We start from the raw sequence: 16375 nt of genomic DNA, 5'->3' as shown, positions 1-16375 counted from the left end.
AGTGGTTGTCTCTTACTAAAAGGAAGAGAGAAGAGCAACAGATGAGACCATTTTTCTTGCATTAAACCTTCCTGTTCCACTTGGCTTCCCAGGCACGATACGATTGAGCCCTAGGCAGGTGGTTTCGAAAATATGGCTTATTAATAACCATCACCTATAGTAATGCCACTGAAGGTGAGTTTGGGTGTAAATAACATTTTGTTTTTGAATACTTAAGACTCTGGCTTAGAATTAGAGTCCAATAGCATTAGGGCATGATGGAAAGACAGAGACTGAAGTCTTCAGTCACAACTATGTTATGTCTGACCTTGGACAAATCTCAGTCTCTTTGAGTCTATTTCTCCATGCATAAAACAAGAGGATCCCTCAAGCTTTTAAAACCCTCCTAGTTCTGACAGAGTGACCACCATTCTGTCTTCGTTACTCTTTCCTCTTTCCTCTTACTACCTCCCTAACTCCAATGGATTTCTGAGAGATGTTCTAGAAGATCCGAATGAGTGATTTTTTTTTTGGTTCCTCCTTCCTAAAATGTTGAGAAGAAACCAGTTAGAAATAAACTTAAACAAAGCGTCTCACAGGTTTCACACAGATGAGTATAAAGGAAGAGATGGGAGAAGGAGTAGGTCCTATGCATCTCCAAAGCCTTTGAGATTGAGAGAATATTGAGAACACGGAAACAAGGATTCCAGGAACATTTATAGAATTCGGAAAAAATTCCATAAAATTATAAGCAAAATCAGCATTCATAAAAATTATGTTGCAAAAAGGATTAAAGATGAGGTAGGACGTGTACAAGGCCCAGGCACCTGATATTTCTTTCAATTGTGGCATGAATTGTGAATGAAGAGCCTGACAAATAACTGAGTTAGAAGGACACATTCTAAAATTCTAGACATAACTAAGGAATTGCGTGGAAAGTTTCTGGATTTTAAATCACACAAATTAATCATTCCAGAGTTCAGAGGGGCTATGCATGATAAGTGCTCACTAAAGGAAGACACATAGACCATATGTCTAAGTATGAGGCAACAGAGATAGGGCCGTGGCACCCTCATAGAATGTTGGAACTATGGGATAGTTTGTTTTAAGGACTGCACACTGTTTCTACAAGGACACAGAATAGGGTAGAGAGTAAGAAGTAGAGCATGTGAGGTTTAGAACATACTAAGTCCAGAGAAATGGGGACAGAGGTGATCTTTTGGAAAAATAGTATCTTAATTACTTTTCTATTGCTGTGAAGAGACACCATCATCAAGACAACTCAAAGAAGAAAGACTTTAATGGGGACTTAGAGTTTCAGAGGATGAGTCCATGACCATCAATGCAGGGGAGCATGGCAGCAAGCAGACAGGCATGACACTGGAGCAATGACTGAAAGTATACATCTGATTCACAAAAATGGACACACACACACACACACACACAGAGAGAGAGAGAGAGAGAGAGAAAGAGAGAGAGAGAGAGAGAGAGAAAGAGAGAGAGAGAGAGAGAGAGAGAGAGAGAGAGAGAGAGAGAACTAGAAATGGCATAGGCTTTAGAAACCTCAAAGCCACCAAGTGACACATCTTATCCAACAAGGTCATGCTTCCTAATCCTTCCCAAACAGTTCCACCAACTGTGACTCAGGCACTCAAATATATGAGCCTATGGGGCCATTTTCATCCATGCCACCACATTCCACTCTCTGGCCCCCCGCAGCTTCATAACCATATCATAATGCAAAATGCCCTTAGTCCTACTTCAGAGTACCCCATGATCTTTAAATCACAAAACAGTTTCAAACTCTAAAGTGTCTTCTGAGACTCGCAGCAATATTTTAGCTGCAATCCCCTTGTTTTCGTCAGTATTCTATTATTGTGAAGAGACACCATCACCACAGCAACTCTTATAAAGGAAAGCATTTAATTGGGGCTGGCTTACAGTTTCAGAGGTTTAGTCCATTCTCTTCATTGAAGGAAGCTTGGTGGTATCCAGACAGATAATGGTGCTGGAGAAGTAGCTGAGATCTCTAAATCTGGATTGGCCAGCAGCAACAATGCCACATCTCCAATACTGCAATTCTTTATGAGTCTGTGGGGGCAATTTTCATTTAAACCACCACATTCCACTCCCTGGCCCTCATAAGCTTGTAGCCATAGCATAATGCAAACTACATTTACTCCATCTTCAAAAGACCCCATAACATTGTTTAAAACTCCAAAGTCTTTTCCAAGACGCATGGAAATCTCTTTTATTCATTCCTTGTGGCTTCCACATGAAGCATCTCCCCAACCCATGCTACCGCATGACAGATGGGTAATAGGGACACCTCTCCCAAACTCACAACTTCAAAGCTGGCTCACCCACACCTCTACCAGTGGGACTGGCTCCGTTGGGTTGCCCATTCAAGGTGCAGAGCCTGATGTCCCAAGTGTTGCAGCTGGTCATGGGCAGGAGCAGCTTTCTCACCTGCCTCAGGCATTGTTGGGTGGGGTAGGCATCTCTCCCCCACCCATGTTCTGTCAATCTCTTAACTATAATCCCCCTTAAACTCAAAATGAAATAGCAGATCACATACTTTCAACATACAATGGCCCAGATATACAGTACCATTCCAAAATGTAGAGAAAAGGAACAGAGCGAGCAAATACTGGACCAAAGCAAAACTGAAAACAAGCTGGACAAATTCCAAACTCCGCATCTCCATGTTTGATGTCAAAGCTTTCTTCAGATCTCCAACTCCTTTCAGCTCTGTCGACTGTAACACACTTATTTCTCTTGAGCTGGTTCCACTCCCTGTTAGCAGCTCTCCTCAGCAGGTGTCCCACAGTTCTGGCATCTCCAACTTCTTGGGGTCTCCAAGGGAATCCAGGTTTCTCCTTCACAGCTTCACACAATGGTCTCTCTAGGCCTCCATGCAGGGACACCCATGACACACTCCTGAATTCAACACCTTTACTTAGTCATGGAGGGAGATCCCATAACCCCTTTCTTGTATACTTGACTCTAAAGACAGAACCACATAGCCAACACAGCCAAGTTCTGCTGCTTGCTAGGGCCAGAACATGGACCCCTCATTCAATTACATTTTTATCAGATTTCTGTTCTCAATTTTTTTATTATCCTTCTCTCATATATTACATCCAGACTGCAGTTTCTCCTCCCTCCCCTCCAAGTCTCTCTCCCCCATCTCCCTTCTCTCCAGATCAATGTCCCCTCCATTTTCCTTCAGAAAAGTGCAGACCTCCCTCGAACATCAACCAAACATGGCATAATATGCTACAATAATACCAGATACATACAATCTCATCAAGGGTGGACAAGGAAACCCAGTATGAGGAAAAGGGTCCTATAAGTAGGCAAAAAAGTCAGTGACTGCCCTTGCTCCCACTGTTAGGAGTCCCACAAGAACACCAAGCTACTGAGCCATAACATATGTGTAGAGGACCTAGGTCAGACCACTACAAGACCTCTGATCTCTGTGAGTACCCATGAGTCCCAGTCAGTTGATTCTGTGGTCCATGTTCTTGTGATCCTGACATCTCTGGTTCCTCCCATCCTTCCTTCCCTACCTATGAAGGACTCTCCCAGAGCCACCTAATGTTTGGCTGTGGGACTCTGCATCTGCTTCCAACGGTTGCTGGATGAAGTCTCCCTGGTTTCTCTGATGAGAATTATGCTAGGTTCTGGTCCCAGAACATTCTGCAGGCAGGACAAGCTGTAGGTTGAAGATTTTGTGGCTGGGTTGGTGTCCCAATCCCTCCACTTGAGGTCTTGTCTGGTTAGGGAAGATGGCCGGTTTGGGCTCCGTGTTCTACATTACTAGGAGTCTTTGCTAGAGTATCTTAGTTAGGGTTTCTATTGTTGCAATGAAACACCATGACCAAAAAGCAACTTTGAGAGGAAAGGGTTTATTAAGCTTACTCTTCCGTTTTGTTCTTCATCATTGAAGAAAGTCAGGATAGGAACTTAAACGGGGCAGAATCCTGGAGGCAGAAGCTGATGCAGAGGCCATGGAGGGAACCTGTTCACTGGCTTGCTTCCCATGGCTTGCTCAACTCACTTTCTTATAAACAAAAGAAATTAGGAGGTATCACTATTGCTAATTTCAAGCTGTACCACGTAGCTGTAGTAATAAAAAAACTGTATGGTATTGGCATAATCAAATCGAATCAAGAACCCAGCTGTTAATCCACACACCTATGAACACTTGATTTTTGATAAAGAATCCAGAAATACGCAATGGAAAAAGAAAGTATTATAAACAAATGGTGCCGGTCTAACTGGATGTCAGTATATAGGAGAATGCAAATAGATCCGTATATATCACCCTACACAACACTCAGGTCCAAGCAAATCAAAGACCTCAGCATAAATACAAATACACTGAGCCTGATAGAAGAGGAAGTGGAGGAAAGGTATAAAAAGATTGGCATGGGAGACAACTTCCTGAAACAGAATGCCAATAGTGCAGGCACTGAGGTCAACAATTAATAAATGGGACCTCATGAAACTGAAAAGCTTTTGTAAGGCAAAGGACACTGTCAATAGAATAAGAAGGCAGCCCAGAGGATGGGAAAAGATTTTTATCAACTCCACATCTGACAGAGGGATAATATCCAACAAAATATCCAAAAGAACTCAAGAAATTAGACATCAACAAACTAAATAATACAATTAAAAAGCAGGGTATAGATCTAAACAGAGAGCTCTCAATGAAGGAATCACAAATGTTTGTGAAACACTTAAAACAAATATTCAAAATCCCTAGCTGTCGGAATTTCTTTTATTGTATAGGATTGTTTTAGATATCCTTCATTTTTTTTCATATGAAGTTGAGTATTGTTCTTTCAAGGTCTGTAAAGAATTACGTTGGAACTTTGATGGGGATTATGCTGAATCTGTAGATCGCTTTTGGTAGGGTGGCCTTTTTTACTATGTTAATCCTACCAATCCATGAGCATGCGAGATCTTTCCATCTTCTGATATCTTCTTCAATTTCATTCTTTAAAGGTTTGAAATTTTTATCATGCAGGTCTTTCACTTGTTGGGTAGAATTACCCCCAGATATTTTATATTATTTGTATTTATTGTGATTGATGTTGTTTTATGATTTCTTTCTCAGTCCATTTTGTTTTGCAATATTAGTCTAAGATGTGTTACATTTGTTTATGCTGTGGAATGTTTGTTTAATGATGCAAAATGTGCTGCATTCTTTTAAGTTGCATTTGTTTTACTCTGTGAAGCTGTGTTACGTTGGCTGTCTAATACCTGATCGGTTTAATTAAGAGCTTAATGGCCAATAACTAGGAAGGAAAGGATAGGTGAGGTTGACAGGCAGAGAGAACAAATAGGAGGAGTAGGAAGAGGAGAGAAGGATCTGAGGGGCCAGCCACACAGTCAGCTATTGAGTAAGAAGTTAAGAAAGGTGTGTAGAATAGATAAAGATAAAAGGTCATAGGCAAAAGGAAGAGGAGATAATTTAAGTTAAGCAAATCTGGCTAGAAACAAGCCAGGCTAAGGCCAGTTATGTATAAGAAAAAATAAGGTTCCATGTATTAATTTTGGAGCTGGGTGGCGAGCTCCAAAGAACAAAGGGCAAAGAATAAAAAACAAACAGCAACAACAAAAACAACTACACTAGTGTAGCTAAGTCTTTATCTTTAAATTTATCTTATTTTTCTTTAGATTTACCTTTCTTTTTCTTTTCTACTTTTGAGATAGGGTCTCACTAGCTTTGAACTAATGAAGATCCACTTGCCTCTACAGGTGCCTTCTGAGTCCTGGGATTAAAGGTGTGTGCCACATGCCAAGATAGATAAATTTTTAACTTTTTAAAAATTCCTCATATTGGTTTCACCTGGTTATAATCCCACCAAGAGTGAATGAATGTTCTGCTTTCCCCATATCCTTATCAGCATTTGTTGTCAGTTGTTTCCTTGATCTTAGTCATTCTAACTTGGCTAAGAGAAGTATCAAAGTATCTCTAAGTTCTATTTTCTTGATTCCTAAGGATGGCAAACATTATTTTAAAGATATTTCTTGGCCTCAGTATAAGCCTAACAGAACACTGACCATTCCCTCTCTGCCCACGTAAGTATCAGCCATCAAAAAAACTGAAAACTTCCAATCTCATTGGGAACCAAACAACAGACTCTATCAAGAGAAAAGGTGCTGGCTTTCTAATTATTGCTATTCCTCGGGCTCTAGAAAAGTACTCAATATTTGGTTAATGAATGAAAGAAGACAGAGGCTTACATCTCATATATGTACAACCAGAACATCATGGAAGTTTTTCAGTTTACCTGGTCGAGAAAGGGGAGGTTCATATGCAGCAGACTGGACCCAGGGAAATACATTTCAGCACAATAGCCATGACTTCTAAGCCTTCGGGGAACAGAAGTCAAAATAACTCCCATTGTATTAGTTTTTACCAAGTGACTAGAACCTTCTGCCTATTTCTCTTTGGGGAGGGATGGTGATAAACTTCAGAGCCATTTTAATATCTAGGGACATTAAAATATTAATCAATTTTAAAATGTTTGAAACTGAATCCCAACTTTACTCTTTTTCTGTTGGAGTCCCTAACAGGACACACAACCATTCTAATTTTGTTTAATTTGCAACTGAATTGAAGAAAAAGAAATCAACATTGGGCCCTCCCTACACTACAAAAAGGTTGCAAAAACAAAGATAAATATCTATGGTGTACTGAGAAGCCCACCAGATTCCAGTGGATAGTTCTAACCCCATGGTGACGTAGATGATCCTGATAAAACCCAGTGTATTTAAAAACAAAAAGAATAAGAATCATTAATGTGGAAAGGTACTTGTGTGAAATGAGAAAGTGGTTAATAGGGATGAGGATGAGATTATCAAAAGTTTTAATAATTATCTCTTGGTGTAAGCTCCAGAATTATTTTATTTATAAGATGATTTGCTTATGGATCTTTTGGAGGAGTTAAGGATTTCTCTTTTCTCCCTCCAAGCCATTCATCTTGGTTTTATAAGACAAAGGCATACACATTTCATTTTAATAACAGCTTGTCATTGACTTTCTGACAAAAGCAGAGTATTCCCAACTTTCCATAAAATATGAGAGCCTAGAAATTACCTCCACATCCTTTACTGTCTTGTTAGCTTAGATGTGAAATGTCTTTTCTTATGTTAAGTTTTTTCTTTAATAGTTAAAAAAAGAAAATTTAGATTTAAGGAGAAAGGACTGAGCCAGCAACCAAGGCCAGAGCAGGCCTGAGACAGCAAACTCCACAGGAGCAGGTACAGGGAAGCAATTGCTGAGAGAGTGGGCCAAAGTCAGAGACTTCTGTGAATGCGGGCATGAGTCTGGGACCTCCGAGGGAGTGGTCCTGAGCCAGGCCCTCTATGGGTCTGGGCATGAATCTGAGACCTCTGAGGGAGTAGACCTGAGCCAGGACCTCTATGGGTCTGGACTTCAGACCGGGACATCTGAGGGAGTAGGCAGGAACCAGAGACCTCTGCGTATCCAGGCATGAGTCTGGGACTTCCAAGGGAGTAGATCAGAGCCAGAGACCTTTGCAGGACCAAACCCAAGCCAGCGACCTCCGCAGAAGTGGATCCAGACCAGGGACATTTACAGAAACAGGTCTGAGCCAGCAACCTAGGCCAGGGCAGACCTGAGATAGAGAACTCCACAGGAGCAGAGCAAACCCTGGGAGCACCAAGTGACCTTTAGGAACACAGAGTAACCAATGGGGTGACAGGAACCATGGCACTGACTGTACTATGAGGAGCAACCATCTGACCCTTGGATCCACTGGCACCTGAAAGATTGATAACCAGAGTCACAGACAGCACCAACACCACCAAGCAGGCAAAACCACAAAGAGCAATATGACACCAGTGGCCCTATACCAGCAAGACTTGAAAAGCCAAATATAGATGAAGCAGAAGAAAATGACCTAAAAAATAACTTTAGGAGAATGTTTAAGGCTCTTAAAGAGGAAATGAAAAATTCCCTCAAAGAAATGGAGAAAAAGACAAACAAAAAATTGGAAGACATCAACACATCCTTTAAAGAAAACCAAGAAAAAGCAATCAAACATATGAAAGAAACTACTCACAATCTGAAAAAATGAAATAGAGACAATAAAGAAAACACAAGCCAAGGAAATTATAGAAACAGCAATGATCAGGAACTACAAACACAAACATAAACAGCAAAACACAAGAGATGAAAGAGAGAATCTCAAGCACTGAAGATACAATAGAGGAAATATATTCATCAGTCAAAGAAAACATTAAATCTAACAAAATTATAGCGCAAAATATCCAGAAAAATATGGGACACCATGAAAAGACCAATCCTAAAAATAATATGTATAAAAGAAGAAGTTCAACTCAAAAGAACAGAAAATATATTTAACAAAATCACAGAAGAAGACTTTCTCAACATAAAGAAAAATACGCCTATGAAGATACAAGAAGCATACAGAACACCAAATACACTGGATCAAAAATAAATTCCCCTCACCATGTAAAAATTGAAACACTAAACATACATAATAAAGAAAGAATATTAAGAGCTGCAAAGGAAAAAGGCCAAGTAACATATAAAGGCAGGCCTATTAGGATTACACCTGACTTCTTAATGGAGACAATGAAAGCCAGAAGGTCTTGATCAAGCGTTATGAAGATATTAAGATACCACAGATGCGCTTCCCTGCTCCCCTATCCAACCGTCCTTTATGAGGGCTGCTGAGAAGCCAAGGACAATGGCACTGGGTTTTGATCCTACTTCATGTTCTGGCTTTGTGGGAGCCTAGCCAGTTGGGATGTTCACCTTCCTAGACATGGATGGAGGGGGGATGACTTTGGACTTTCCACAGGGCAGTGAACCCTGACGGCTCTTCAGACTGGAGAGGGAGGGAGAGAGGAGTGGGGGGAGGGGGAGAGGAGTGGGAGAGGGGGAGGGAAATGGGAGGCTGGGAGGAGGCAGAAATTTTTTTTCAATAAAAAAAATTAAAAAAAAAAGATACCACAGATGGCAGCCCAGACTACTATACCCAGCAAAACATTCAATCACAATAGAAGGACAAAACAACATATCCCATGACAAAATTAGATTTAACCAATACCTATCCACAAAGGGAGCCCTACACAAAGTACTAGAAGAAAAATTTCAACCAAAGTTGGCTACATCAACAAAAACACAGACAATTGATGATCTCACAGCAGTAAATCCCCAAAAAAGAGAAAAACACAAAATAACATCACCAACAACAAAAACTAAATTAGCAGGAAATAGCAATCACTGGTTGTTAATATCCCTTAATATAAATAGACTCAACTTACCTGTAAAAAAAAGACACAGTTTAACAGATTAGATACAAAACCAGAATCCAACCTTCTTCTACATACAAGAAATACACTTCAACCTCAAAGACAGACATTGCCTCAGAGTAAGGTGTTGGGGGAAAATTTTTCAATCAAAAGGACCTAAGATTCAGGAGAGCACAGGAGACCCTGGAGCACGAGCTGAAGGTACTCGGGCTCCCTTACAGGGGACCTTGAGGCCTGCCAGGTAGGCAGGCACTCACCGCTCTGGAGCTTAAAACTGTTCTTGAGCACTGGTCCTAGCATACAGCAGGGCAGGGTTGGGGGGTGGTGCTGGGGGGCTGGGTCGTGTGTAAGAAAGACAGCCCTGCAGAAGGAGCTGGGGGAGGGGGGTTTGTGCTCTCTTCCGGGACAATCCGCCCCTGGATAGCACACACTCACCCGTCCAGATGTACTCACTCATAATTGGGTTCTAGCCATAAACAAAGGTCAGTGAGTCTATAATTTGATATCCTAAAGAAGCTAAATAAGAAGGTGAACCCAAAGAAAAACATATAGCTATCCTCCTGGTTATGGGAAGTAGACAAGATTGCCGAGAAAAAAAACTGGGATCTTAGGGGTGGGGTGGGAGAGGGGTAAGGGGAGATGGGGAGAGAAAAGTGAGAAGGGGAGGATGGGGGTAACTTGGGGAAACGGGATGATTGGGATAAAGGAAGGTGGGATAGGGGAGCAGGGAAGCACATATCTTAATTAAGGGAGCCATCTTAGGGTTGGCAAGAGACTTGGGCCTAGAGGGGCTCCCAGGTGCCCAGGGCGATGTCCCCAGTTAGCTCCTGGGGCAGCTGAGGATAGGGAACCTGAAATGACCCTATCCTATAGCCATACTGACGAATATCTTGCATATCACCATAGAACCTTCATCTGGCGATGGATGGAGATAGAGACAGAGACCCACACTGGAGCATCGGACTGAGCTCCCAATGTCCCAATGAGAAGCAGAAGGAGGGAGAACATGAGCAAAGAAGTCAGGACCACAAGGGGTGCACCCACCCATGGAGACAGTGGGGCTGATCTATTGGGAGCTCACCAAGGCCAGCTGGACTGTGACTGAAAAAGCATGGGATAAAACCGGTCTCTCTGAATATGGCAGACAATGAGGGCTGCTGAGAAGCCAAGGACAATGGCACTGGGTTTTGATCCTACTTCATGTTCTGGCTTTGTGGGAGCCTAGCCAGTTTGGATGTTCACCTTCCTAGACCAGGATGGAGGGGGGAGGACTCTGGACTTTCCACAGGGCAGGGAACCCTGACTGCTCTTCAGACTGGAGAGGGAGGGGGAGAGGAGTGGGGGGAGGGGGAGAGGAGTGGGAGGAGGGGGAGGGAAATGGGAGGCTGGGAGGAGGCGGAAATTTTTTTTCAATAAAAAAAAATAAAAAAATTTAAAAAAAAGGACCTAAGAAACAAGCAGGTATAGCTATCCTAATATCTAACAAAATAGACTTCAAACTAAAATCAATCAAAAGAAACTAAGAAGGATATTTCATATTAGTCACAGGAAAATTCCATCAAGAGGAAATCTCAATATTGAACATCTATGCCCTGAATACAAGGGTACCTTCATATGTAAAAGAAACACTTCCAAAGCTTAAATCATACATTAAACCCCACACACTAATAGTGGGAGACCTCAACACTCCACTCATACCACTGGACAGGTTAGTCAGACAAAAAATTAACAGAGAAATAAGGGAACTAACAGATCTTATGACTCAAATGGACTTAATAGACATCTATAGAATAATCCATCCAAACATAAAAGAATATATACCTTCTTCTCCACACCTCATGGAACCTTCACAAAAATTGACCAAATATTCAATAATAAAACAAACCTCAATATATACAAAAAATGGAATAACCCCATGTATCTCATCAGATCACCATGGCTTAAAATTAGAATTCAACAGCAACACTAATTCCAGAAATCCCACAAACACATGGGAATTAAACAATGCTCACCTGAATCATCAATGGGTCAAGAAAGAAATAAAGGGAGAAATTAAAGACTTCCTAAAATTCAAAGAAAATCACCACGCAACATACCCAAATTTATGGGACACAATGAAAGCAGTGTTAAGACGAAAGTTCATAACACTAAATGCCTACATAAAGAAGCTGGAAAAATCCCACACTAGTGAATTAACAGAGCGTTTGAAAACTTTAGAACAAAAGGAAGCAAACTCACCCAAGAGAGCTAGATGTCAGGAAATAAATTGAGAGCTGAAATCAACAAAATAGAAACAAAGAAAACAATCCAAAGAAACAATGAGACAAAGAGTTGATTCTTCAAGAAAATCAATAAAATAGACAAACCTTTATCCAACTAACCGAAAGGCAGAGAGAAAATGTCCAAATTAACAAAATCAGAAATGAAAAGGGGGACATAACATCAGACCTGGAGGAAATTTAGAGAATCATCAGGTCATTTTTCAAAATCCTGTACTCCACAAATTTGAAAAACTTAAAAGAAATGGACAACTTTCTGGATAAATATCCGTTACCAAAATTAAATCAAGATCAGATAAGCAAATTAAACAGATCTATAACTGCTGAAGAAATAAAAACATTCATCAAAAGTCTCTCAACCAAAAACAGCCGAAGGCCAGATGGTTTCAGCTCCAAATTCTACAAGATTTTCAAAGAACTAATACCAATACTCCTCAAATTGTTCCGCACAATAGAAACAGAAGGAACATTGTCTAACTTTTTATGAGGCTACAATTACCCTGATATCCAAACCACATGAAGACATTACTAAGAAGAGAATTAGAGACCAATCTCACTCAAGAATATTGACGCAAAAATACTACATAAAATACTGGCAAATCGAATCCAAGAACACATCAGAACCATCATCCAACATGATCAAGTCGGCTTCATCACAAAGATGCAGGAATTGCTCAACATACAAAAATCTGTCAACATAATCCACTATATAAACAGACTGAAAAATAAAAACCACATGATTCGATGCTGAAAAAGCTTTCTACAAAATACAACATTCCTTCATGTTAAAGGTCTTGGAGAGAGCAGGGATACAAAAAACATACCTAACCATAATAAAGACAATATACAGCAAGTTTATTAGTTTGAACCAACATCAAACTAAATGGAGAGAAATTCACAGTGATCCAACTGAAATCAGGAACAAGACAAGGTTGTCCACTCTCTCCATATCTATTCAATATAATTCTTGAGATCCTAGCTAGAGCAATAAGACAACAAAAGTAGATCAAGGAGATACAAATTGGAAAAGAAGAAGTCAAACTCTATTTGCTGATGATATGATAGTTTACATGAGCGACCCCAAAAATTCTACCAAGGAACTTCTACAACTTATAAAGCCTTTCAGTAATGTAGCAGGATACAAGATTAACTCAAAAGAATCAGTAGCCCTCCTATTTCCTATTTTTTATTTCATTCTTAATGTCTTCTTTGACCCATTCACTAGTCACAAATGAACTATGTAATCTTCAAGAATTTTTGCACTTATTAGAGATTTGTTTGTTGTTGACTTTAAATTTTACTACATTATTGTCAAAAAATCAGTAGCCCTCCTTTACACAGATGAGAAATGGGCTGAGAAAGAAAACAGAGACACTGAAGGGGAGGGGAGAGGCAGGGACGGGAGCAGAGAAAAATGTATAGCTCAGTAAAATCAATTTTAAAAAAGAAAACTTATAGTAGCCCCAGAAAAAGCATCCTGTTTGGAAGTAATGATTAATATTCATTGCTGACTTGGCTGCTTTTTGTGTGCAATGGTGTTTGTAGAGAGGATTAACTAAGGGGAAGACCCACACTGAATACCAGCAATCTCATGCTATAGGCTAAGGACTTAGATAGAATTAAAGGATGAAAAGTAGAATTCAGCTGAATGTAAGCAGCTCCCTTTCTCTCCTTTCTGATGTGCTATGATGTGGCCTACTTTCCTCCATCATTCCTTCTGGGCTTGACTGAACCCAAGGAAACTATAAACAAAATGAGGAATTCCTCTCTTAAGGTATTTCTCAGGATTTTAGACATAGTGTCAAAAAGTAATATATTTATTTTTACCCTGAGAAAGAAAGTGTGACTTCAGATAAGTATGGCAATAAAGAACAGAAATATCCCATTAAAATTTCCCAAGCAAATGAGAGAGTATAAAAGGGTATCAAGGTTGGAGCGCTTTTGCCTCCTCCACAATAAAGAACCAATAAATGAATTCTGAAATTCCTTTAATAAAGTTCTGGGAGTAAACAAAAATTCATTAGATCCATGCATATAAAAATTTAACCCCTAAATATAAGTTTATATAAATCTGTATAAGCTTGCAAAATTAAAATAAATCTTAACATAGTTTAAAATTTTTACTAACCAAATTACCGCGTCAAGTAATTTTACATGTTTACTCATTTAATCATAATTAAAATTAAGTAACATAGAACCAAAAATTCCCAGAAATATTGGGATTTTGCTGTTGTTTTCTGAAAGATTATTTGTTTATTTAAGGTATATATGTGTGTGCCTGCGTGAGTTTACGTGCACCACATAAAGATTTATAACTGTTGAATCAACCGCCTCTCCAGACCCCAGATTTGTTTTTTATTTTTTTCCCAGAAATTTTAGGTGGAAATGACAAATGTTATGAAATACCTCCAGGAATTCATTTCCTCTAGCAACAGTATACACATTCACCTTAAATGGAATATAGACTCTCACAGTGTCACTTCAGATGGCAACAACAATTAAACTGTGGTCTTCAAAGCACTGTGGAGTTTTAGGATTGTGAACAGCTATTCTGGATTTTCCCTCATTTTACAAATAAAGAGAGTAAACTAACGAAAGGTCCAAGAAACTAAATGCTTCCCTGCTAACAGATGATGGAGAGCGCTAAAATGGAATCCAGGTAGCCTGGCTCGAATTAGTACTCTGGCTTTAGCCACAGGCTTTTCCTCTACTCTTGTTCGCTAAGCTGTTCAACATGCTCAGCCCAGGACTCTGTGTCTATTGTCATTGCTAGGCTTCTTCTTCTCCTCCACAAGACTTGCCTATTGCCTAGACTCTGAGCCTTCAAAGCTACATTTTAAATTCTGGTCCCTCAGTCAAATAAGCCAGGGGGCCCTCACAGTGCTCTTTGCTCCTACCTTGTTTCAAATGGTAAGGAGCTGGAAGATATGTTTAAACCCCACCACCACCACCTTGCACGTTATCCCAGCGTCCTAGTAACGGCCGTATCTATTTTGTACCTAGGTGGCTTGGCTCCAAACACTTGTTTGAAATGAATGAATTCGGGCATCTTCTGAATAGAGGAAAGAGTTTACACTATGAACAAGAATGCCTAGCCTGCGCATTTTTTAAAATGAGAGAGAGAAGCAGAGGGAAGAGGAGTTTGTCTATGAATAGATATGGGAATAGTTGCTATAAGAAAGGAGTAAGGTTCTGTATTTCCCAGAGGCAATGTAGCAAAAGAAGTTCAAGAGAGACTTACCACCGGGATAGAGAGGAGGAGGCACGTCAGAATGAGTTGATGTTTCTGCTTACGGAAGGCTGGTAGGAAAAGAGCACGTCCGTGGGCCCAATATTTCACGGAGAAGGGAGAAATAAAATGACTGTTAGGTAGGCAAGGGTGAAGAGAGGGTCCTTTCAATAGCCGGCGTAAAAGTCTAAGGAACGAACGGATTGGCGCAGTTTCCTGTTTCCTAACCCTTAACTGCAATAGCTTCAAAATAGCACAGCAGTGCTACCCAGTGGATAAGTGTGGAACTGCAGGTCACAGAATCTAAAGTTGCACTCAAAGCTGAGAAAAGCAATTCAGTATTTCTTGCTGACAGACTTCTCAACCTTTGACTACAACCAGTCCCTCCGATATTCCTTCATTGCTTTTCAGGCTCCTCCATAGGTTTTGTTCAGGTTATGTGCTTTCCTAACCTCCTCAATACAAATCCTGCCTGCTCTTCTAAGTGTTTTCGTTTGTTTGCTTTGGGATTTTGTTTTTGTTTTTGGCATAAGGTCTCACATATTCCAGGATGTCCTTCAGCTAAGTATGCATTCCAATCGGGCCTTAAATTCCTGATCTCCTTGCTTTCACCTTCCAAGTTCTGGAATCACAGTAATAAATCACCATACCTCGCTTTAGGGTGGCTCCAAATGGCACAAAAACACTGAGATAGAAGACAAGAAAGCGAAATTCTATACTAGTTTTGGTAATTTATTCACTTAATGATCTTGGACAAGTCTCTAACCGTAGTCAGATTTTTCTTTGGGCCACCAGCTCACAAATAATGATGTGGAGACTTATCATTAATTGTGAGATTTCAGCCTTAGCTTAGGCTTTTCCCTCTAGTTCTTATAACTTAAATTAACCTGATTTTATTCATCTATATTTTACCATGCGGCTTTTTATCTTTCTTTTATTCTGTATGTCTGACTCCCCCCATGTCTCATTGGCATCTCTTCCGTGCCTCTATTATCTTCTCCTTTCTCTTTCCCTCTTTCCCCAGAAGTCTCACCTCTACTTCCTGCCTAGCTGTTGACAACCCAGCTCTTTATTAACCCAATCACAGCAATGTATCTTCACACCCTGTAAAAGTATCCCACAACAACCAACCTTTGGGGAATATGAAGTTCTAAGCTTCCAGAAGAGGCACTGAAAATATCACAGAAGGTCATTTGTAAGAGTACTTATATAAATAACAGTTCTAAATAAATATAGGATACCTATAAAATTTCTTCTTGGACTACATTGGGCTAGAAAATCTTAACCACTCCAAAAGTTCTTCTGCCACAAATTTCTGTTATTTTGTTATTTATTTGGTCCTTACACCATATACATATGTCTGAATTTTAAGAGGATTAAATGTAATTTGCAACATATATGGACATATATAGATTGAAATCTCTCTTCTGATACTTAATGACTCAATAGCCTTGAGAAGTTCATTTTATTTTGAATTGCCATATCATTATTTAAAAGAGCTAATAATCATTAATACTTGGCATAGATGTTATAAAAAGATAAACAATTGCAAAGGCAGTGAATAAGC

At 39.9% G+C, this 16375-nt stretch overlaps 1 protein-coding gene across 2 annotated transcripts in view; it reads right to left on the bottom strand.

Moving 5' to 3' along the window:
• The window catches only part of Arhgef9 (Cdc42 guanine nucleotide exchange factor 9), a 303108-nt gene extending 288088 nt beyond the window's left edge, over positions 1-15020 (bottom strand). For both annotated transcript variants that reach the window (XM_075958749.1, XM_075958738.1), the window contains exon 1: positions 14821-15020. The gene's annotated coding sequence lies outside the window, so the exon portion shown is untranslated. The remainder of the gene's footprint in view (positions 1-14820) is intronic.
• Between the last annotated feature and the right edge of the window lie 1355 nt (positions 15021-16375).

The sequence above is a fragment of the Microtus pennsylvanicus genome, chromosome X, assembly GCF_037038515.1.
Source record: "Microtus pennsylvanicus isolate mMicPen1 chromosome X, mMicPen1.hap1, whole genome shotgun sequence".
Classification (NCBI taxonomy): domain Eukaryota; kingdom Metazoa; phylum Chordata; class Mammalia; order Rodentia; family Cricetidae; genus Microtus; species Microtus pennsylvanicus.
The sequence above is the reverse complement of the archived record's forward strand: the minus strand, read 5'-3'. Positions and strand labels throughout refer to the sequence as shown.